Source organism: Muscardinus avellanarius (assembly GCF_963383645.1).
Source record: "Muscardinus avellanarius genome assembly, chromosome: 2".
NCBI classification, from domain to species: Eukaryota; Metazoa; Chordata; class Mammalia; order Rodentia; family Gliridae; genus Muscardinus; species Muscardinus avellanarius.
Genome location: NC_137787.1, coordinates 141,226,263 through 141,233,627, shown reverse-complemented (window position 1 = coordinate 141,233,627; position 7,365 = coordinate 141,226,263).

Sequence of the window (7,365 nt, the reverse complement as noted above, 5' to 3'; positions counted from 1 at the left end):
ACTCAGTTGCTATATCTAGCAGCCTAGAAATATATATATGTGTACTAGAGGCTGAACCCAGAGGCGTGCTACCTCTGAGCTACACCCTCAGCCCTAATTTTTTTTTTTTTTTTAAATTTTGAAACAGGGTCTTGGTAGGCTGGGGAGAGTCTTGCCACATTGCTGAGGTTGGCCACAAATCTGTGATCCTCCTGTCTCAGGCTCCCAAGTACTGGGATTACAGGTGTGTGCCACCACGCCTGACTCAGAAATCATTCGTGATACTTCCTTCTCCCCAAACCCTGAATCTAAGGTGTCACCAATTCCACTCTTGATCTACGCACCTCATGGACCAAGCTGCACACCATCCTTGGTGTTTCACTGACCTCTATGTACTGAACCCCAAGGACATTTCATCCTTATTACTTTATTAAACATATCCTATTATCCCTCGTTTAATCACTTCCCATTGCTCTAAAGATGCCAGGTGTGGGGCTGGCCCGGCTATCTCCTGAGCTCAGCTCGCACTGCTCCTTTGCTCCCCCCGTCTTTGGTCCACAGTACTGCTTTCATTCCCTGGCCTTCCCATGGCACTACCCCCATGGCCTTTGTACATACTCTTCCCACTGCCAGAAAGCTTCCCAGCCAGTCTACCTATTAACTCCTGTTTTCAGTACAAGTGTGTTTACAGCAAATTGTGTAATTTGGAAAAATTTAACTTCTCTCTGATAACAGAACCCCTTTCCTGAGTTGCTGGGAGGACTAAATGGGCACTGGAAAACCACTCTTACTGGTGGTTGGCACTTAGGGTTTGCCATCTGCCTGATCATCATCTTCCTGACTTGGTCAATTCCCGCTAGCATTCCTTTAGTATCACTGTACCTTCTTTCCCTTAACTATCACAACTTTTTGCTTTTCCTATGATTTTTAAGGTGCTGGGGATTGAACTTGGGGGCATTCTACCTCTGAACTACACCTACCACCTTTTTTATTTTTTTGGAGGTACTGGGGTTCCTGGAAGCCCTTCTATCTCTGGGCTACACTCCCAGACCTATTTTTATATTTTTTATTTGGAAACAGGGTCTCCTAAGCCAGCGCGCGCGGCTGGCTTTGAACCTGCGCGATCCTCCTGTCTCTGCCTCCCAAGCACGGGGATTACAAGCGTGTGCCACCACGCCTGGCACCTACCACCTTTTTTATTTTGAAGCAGGGTCTAAGTTCTCCCCATTAGCCTTGAGCCTGCAATCCTCCTGTCTCAGCCTCCCAAATATTATGGTTACAGGTGTGTGACACTACTCCTGGCTCTTGTGATATTTTAAAGTGTCCTGTGTCCTAGCATGGTACTTGGCACGGGATAGGGTGCTCAATAAACATTTGAATGTTTCTAAAAGCTTAATCAAAAGTCCTACTCATAAAAGACTAAAGACACTGAAGATAGTAGAATATGGTCTTAGTATAAGCAAAGTAAAACTGGGCTGAATTAAACAGTATGCAATTCATGAGTTCTTATTTTAGGCTTAAAAAGGGTAGATACCTATAAACTGGGGCAAAAAGGGTTGATTGCAAATTGAATTTTGATGCTGAATCTGGTAAAGTAACTCCTGTGTTCTCTCCTATATTAGAAGGGTCCAGATAATGGAATAGTCCCATCCTATGGTACCCAGAAACAAATCACACCATACTCAGTACATATGCTGACAAGAACCAGGCCTGGAAACAACATTATAAGCAAGAAGAAGAAAGTGTATGAGGTGTCCCGGCTGAGCCAGGGAGATGATAAACCTGTCTCTTCTGCACTCTAGAAGTAACAAAATTCTGGTCCCAAACACAGTTCATTCATAATGATGAACATTAAGAAGTGACTTCGCTGGGCATGATGGCACATACTTGTAATCTCAGTACTTGGGTGGCTGAGACAGACAGGAGGATTGCAGGTTTGTAGTCAGCCTCAGCTACTTAGTGAGGACCTCCCAAGACTTAGTGAGACCCTGTTTCAAAATAAAAAATAGAGCTGGGGGTGTAGCTCAGGGAAATGGCCCTGGGTTCAATCCCCAGTATTGGGGGAAAAAAAGTGACTTTTGTTCAGGATTAAAGGAATTTTTTTTTGAAACAATGTATAAGTTGTGAAGGGCCTTGTTAAATTGCTGAGGGTGTCCTCAAACTTGCAATCTTCCTGTCTCAGCCTACAAAGTACTGGGATTATAGGTGTATGCCATCACATCTGGCTAGGAGAGAAATTTATAGCAAATAAAGCTAGCCAACAAAGTAGAACAAGGTTTCTTGGTGTGAGTACCTCATCTACTTTGCAAACTTTTCTGAGTTCTGTTCTATAAAACAGCCTCCCTCAAAAATTCAATTTTGTCTTTAAGCATTAAAAAATGTGAAGCCAAGTCGGGCGTGGTGGCGCACGCTTGTAATCCCTGCGCTTGGGAGGCAGAGACAGGAGGATCGTGCAGGTTCGAAGCCAGCTGTGCTGGCTTATGAGACCCTATTTCTAAAAATAAAATAGGTATGGGAGTGTAGCATGGTTGTAGAAGGGCTTCCAGGAACCCCAGCACCACCAAAAAAGAAAAAAAAAAAGAAAAAAGGGAAGCTGGGTGTGGTGGCACACGATTGTAATTGCAACATTTGGGAGGCTGAGATGGGAGGATCACGGTTTGTAGACAGCCTCAGCCACTACTTAGGTCCTTTGCAACTCAGTGAGACCCTGTTTCAAAATAAAGAATAAACAATAGGGCTAGGGGTGTAGCTTGGAGGTAGAATGTACCCTGGGTTCCATCCCCAGTACTGCAAACACACACACACACACACACACACACACACACACACACACACACCCATTATATATATTTTACCCTCTTTTAGGATTGTCCTACCACAAAAGTGTTTTACTGCTGTCCCAAGCTATTCCTTGCTTATCTATGGCTTCACACATTAACTGGCATTAGGCCCCATGTATCTTGGGGTACCACAATTTGAGAAGAGAATTAATCAAGAAGTTGGATGGCAATTTACTAGGGTAGGGAAGGGGACACTGTAGAAGAAATTCCCTATAGGGAACACTCCCCTTATAGCAATAGCTCAGCCATACCCTGCTCCCTCCCCTTCCAGGGATTGCCTCAAAAGCTCAGAGGTGGACAAGTGCTCTGCCTCTGAGCTATACTCCCAGCCCACTTCCTTGCTTTTAATTTAACAAAATTCTGAAAGGGACAATTTCTCACAATGTACTAAGAAATATCTTTTAAACTGTGCTAGTATATTCTAGTCCAACCCCAGATTTCTCCATTGAACTTAAAACTAAAAGTGTCTGAAAAACATTGCTACAGGTCAGTGCTAAGATCTGGGCAATGCACACATTTGACTATTTCCCACTACCCTGCTTTTTAGCCACAGGACAAATGTAAGGTGACTAATACTCCGTATTCAAAACCCCTTTCTAGTCTGCACGTTACATGGGTACAGTACCCCCACAGCTCGCACTGACGGGTGATCTGGGAAATGAGGTTAGGGCATAGGTTATTTTGTGGCTGAGACAAATATCCGAGAAAAACAACTTAGAGGAGGAAAAGTTTATTTTGGTTCCTGGTTTCACCAGTTCATGGTTGGCAGGCTCTACACTTTGGGCCCAAGGAGAGGCAGACATCATGGCGGTGGCATGGCAGAGGAAAGCTGCTCAGTTCATGGCAGCTGGGAAGCAGAAAGTGTGTGCTCATCAGGGACAAGATACAGACCCCGAGAGCACACCCCAGTGACCAAGAATTCTCCCTCCAACCATGCCTCATTTGCTCTGTTCATGGTTCTCACCACTTTCCAAGCAGTCCATCAGCTCTCTATCAGTGCACCAGTGAGGCCAGAGCTCGGATGATCCATGGCTCCCCAAAGCCCCGCCTCTGAACACTGCCGCACTGGGGACCAAGCCTTCCCCTTGCAGCCCTGGGGTCCCTTGAGATCCAAACCACAATAGGCTGTTCCTAATTTTCCCTAAAGCTTGGTATGAAGAAAAGGCACATTTCTTTCTTTTTTTGGTGGTACTGAGGGTGGAACCTAGGGGCTTTGCTACCTCTGGGATACACTCCCAGACTTATTTTATACTTTATTTGCAAACAGGAACTCACTAAGTAGCTGAGACTGGCTTCGAACTTGTGCGATCCTCCGGTCTAAGCCTCCCAAGTGCTGGGATTACAAGCCGGCTGAAAAGGTACATTTCTATCTCTTTTTTAATCTGATGTATCTGAGGAAATTCTTCCGATTATTTATACAACAAAAAGCATGATTTGGGCTTCCACATCTGAGCAGCTTTCTACCGGGATTTAGTTAAGTTCACCACTAGGGAGGTTCTGGCCCCCATGGGGACATCTGGCAGTATCTAGAGGTTTTTGGTTGTCTTAACTTGGGGGTGGGGGAGTAGGGCCCAGGGACACCACTGATCCTGCAGGGTACAGGGCAACCCCCACACAAATAATTATCTAAAGTGTCAATAATGCAGGATTGAGAAAGCCTGTTATGAGCCAAAGTTAGCTGAGGGAGTTCTCAGGCAAATAAACAGTGGGCACAGGTTGTGCTCCCACATCCTTTCTTAACTTTTTTTTTCTAGAACTGGAGATTGAACCAGTGGCATTCTAACTCCAAACTACACCCCCCCAGCCCTATTTTTTATTCTTTTCTTTTGAAACAAGGTCTCACTAAATTATGGAGGGCCTAAGTAGCTGAGGCTGTCCGAGAACTTGTGATCCTCCTGTCTCAGCCTCCCAGATATTGGGATTACAAGCGTGAGCCACCACACCGGGTTCATAAATAATTTCTCTCTATATATATTTTGTAGTGCTGTGGATTGAACTCTGAGCTATATCTCTAGCCAAATACTTTCTCTGATTAGATATTTATCTATAGAACAGATATAGACATATGGTGTTCCCTGAGAATCATTCTATTACTGTTACAACTATCAAGTGCAGCATTTATATGAAGAGTTCAAGTTTGGACAGAACGGTGGGTACACAGATTTTGTGTGTGGTAGTGGAGATGGGAAATCAGGGGCATTCTACTTCTGAGCCACACCCCTAGCCCTAATTTATTTTGAAACAAGGTTTCACTAAGTTGCAGAGGGCCTAAATTGCTGAAGCTGGCGGCAAACCTCTCAGTCTCCTAAGTACTGAGATGCCAGGTGTATCCTAACACATCCAGCCACAGATAACTTTTTTGGTCCTATAGCCAAGATTCCCAGCTTAAGGTATTGAAATTATACTTCTATTACTCAAATAGGTTTAATAAAACTCCCTCTAGTAAGGGCTAAAAAATTTAACCATCCTGGTAAGACAACTGATAATGTCAGTGACTCTTGTTTACCTGCAATAATTATATACTGAATCCCCTGATAAAGGATGGCCCTTCTGAAGGAAATAATGGCAAGATTATAAGTACTATCACATTTATTTACTTATACACTGACTTCTCTTAAAAATAATTTGAAGTGGCATTATACAAAAGTAAAAATATTTCTATACTCAAAAGTAGGGCTACTTTTAAAAATTAATCCAAGATTTCATTTAGAGCCACAACCTCTTATCTAACAGGGTATAACTTTCATATTTACTTCAATTACTATCTTCTATGTTACAAGTTTCAAGCGTTAGGCAGGTCTTAAAGTTTGATTTGCTTGTTTTATGAAAGTCTTAATCATACCACCTTCTGAAATAAATAGTGTTTTCCTAAGTTAGTGTTTAAATCTGAGATACATAAAGAGAGGGCTATGTAATGCCAGAGGTGGAGAATACAGTGATGCCACTTTAAGCCAAGAAACACCAAGGCTCCAGCCACCACCGAAGCGAGGCAGAGGTCAGCAGTCCAGCTGTCAACTTAGTTTTAGACTTCTGGATTCCAGAACTGTATGGCAATCATTTCTACTATTTGAAGTCACCTGGTTTGTGTTACTTTGTTAGGGCAGAATAAAAATAAATATAGATGTTGATACTTCTTATTTGCCACGAAATATTCTCTAGCATAGTGATTGGCTATCCTCATTTGTTATAGTGGGAAGGAGATAGCAAAGTACAATGAAAGTAATTCATGAGTCATCTCACTGTTATTTGAAAAATCCCAAATTCAAACTTAACCATACATTAAACAAAGCTACAAAGCTAAGCAATTTAGTTATTTTCAAAAATAAGTCTTTCAATGTTTTATCATATTTGATAGCAGCTTTTTTTTATTGGTTACAAAACCTAAGCCCATATACAAAATTAGGAACACATTTAGATGCCTCTTTTGAAAGAACGTTTTAGTCTATTTTAACTGAGTTTAAAAAAAATAAAAACAATGCAATTTTTAAACACTGTTTTGAAAACTTAAAAGTGCAGCAATAAACTTAGTTTTTTCTTTATCTAAGAAATGGTGCAATTCCAATTCAAAACTGGTAAGGTCACAACAAACTGAATCAAGCAAATGCATACATATGTCTGCACTACTTGATGCTAATGTTCACTTAAATGTTAGTTTGCACTTAAAACACAAGAGGAAATAGGAATCATAGTAGAGGCCCAATTTTAATCTTAATGTGTGCAAAACTTAAAAGGTAACTGTCAGTTAAGTATGGAGAATCTGGAAGAAACTAAACTGGAAGGGGGACAATTCACAATATCAAGAAGATTTGGAATTTTAAGGGTTTCACTGAAATTTGTGACCTTAATTTGCTTTGACTTTGTTATTCCACTTTTAGTGAACACCACACAGTTTGAAAAATTTAGACAATAGTGTCTGAACAGGATGCAGTTACCATATGAAGCTTTAACTCAAAAATTGGGTAAAGAAAAAAAGGCACAATGAACTTCAACTCAATTTTATGTGCACAAGAGTTGAAAAATCTGAGCCACCTTAAAGAGAAATTGATTCTAAAATTTATAAAACCTATAAATAATCAGAGGCCAAACCACTATATTAAAACAGATTCTCTAGCAAGTAAAAATCTTGCAGTTTAAACATACGCTTGTATCCATTTTGGATACAAGACAAAACTCACTCTTTAAAGTGGCTCCACCTTGGCAGATACATATATTTGTAATGAATGCACACCTGCTATGTATTGTTTATCAGTGAAAACACCCCAGCTCTGATGGCATCTGTCTTATCTTCATCACAGTAAATACATCCCCCATCGGATAACTAGATTAGCTTAGATATTCTATCCCTTCACATCAATGCATTGAGAAATTATACCCAGTAAACAAGAGCAACAAAACCATTTCTGTGACACCACAAATTATTTAGTTTAAAAGGTTTTCAAATTCATATTTGTTCATTAATAACTGGGTCAGACAATATACCAAAAGCAATGACTTTACAGAGTACTGCCTGATTGTGCAGAACTACTTACAGCTCACTGCAAATCAG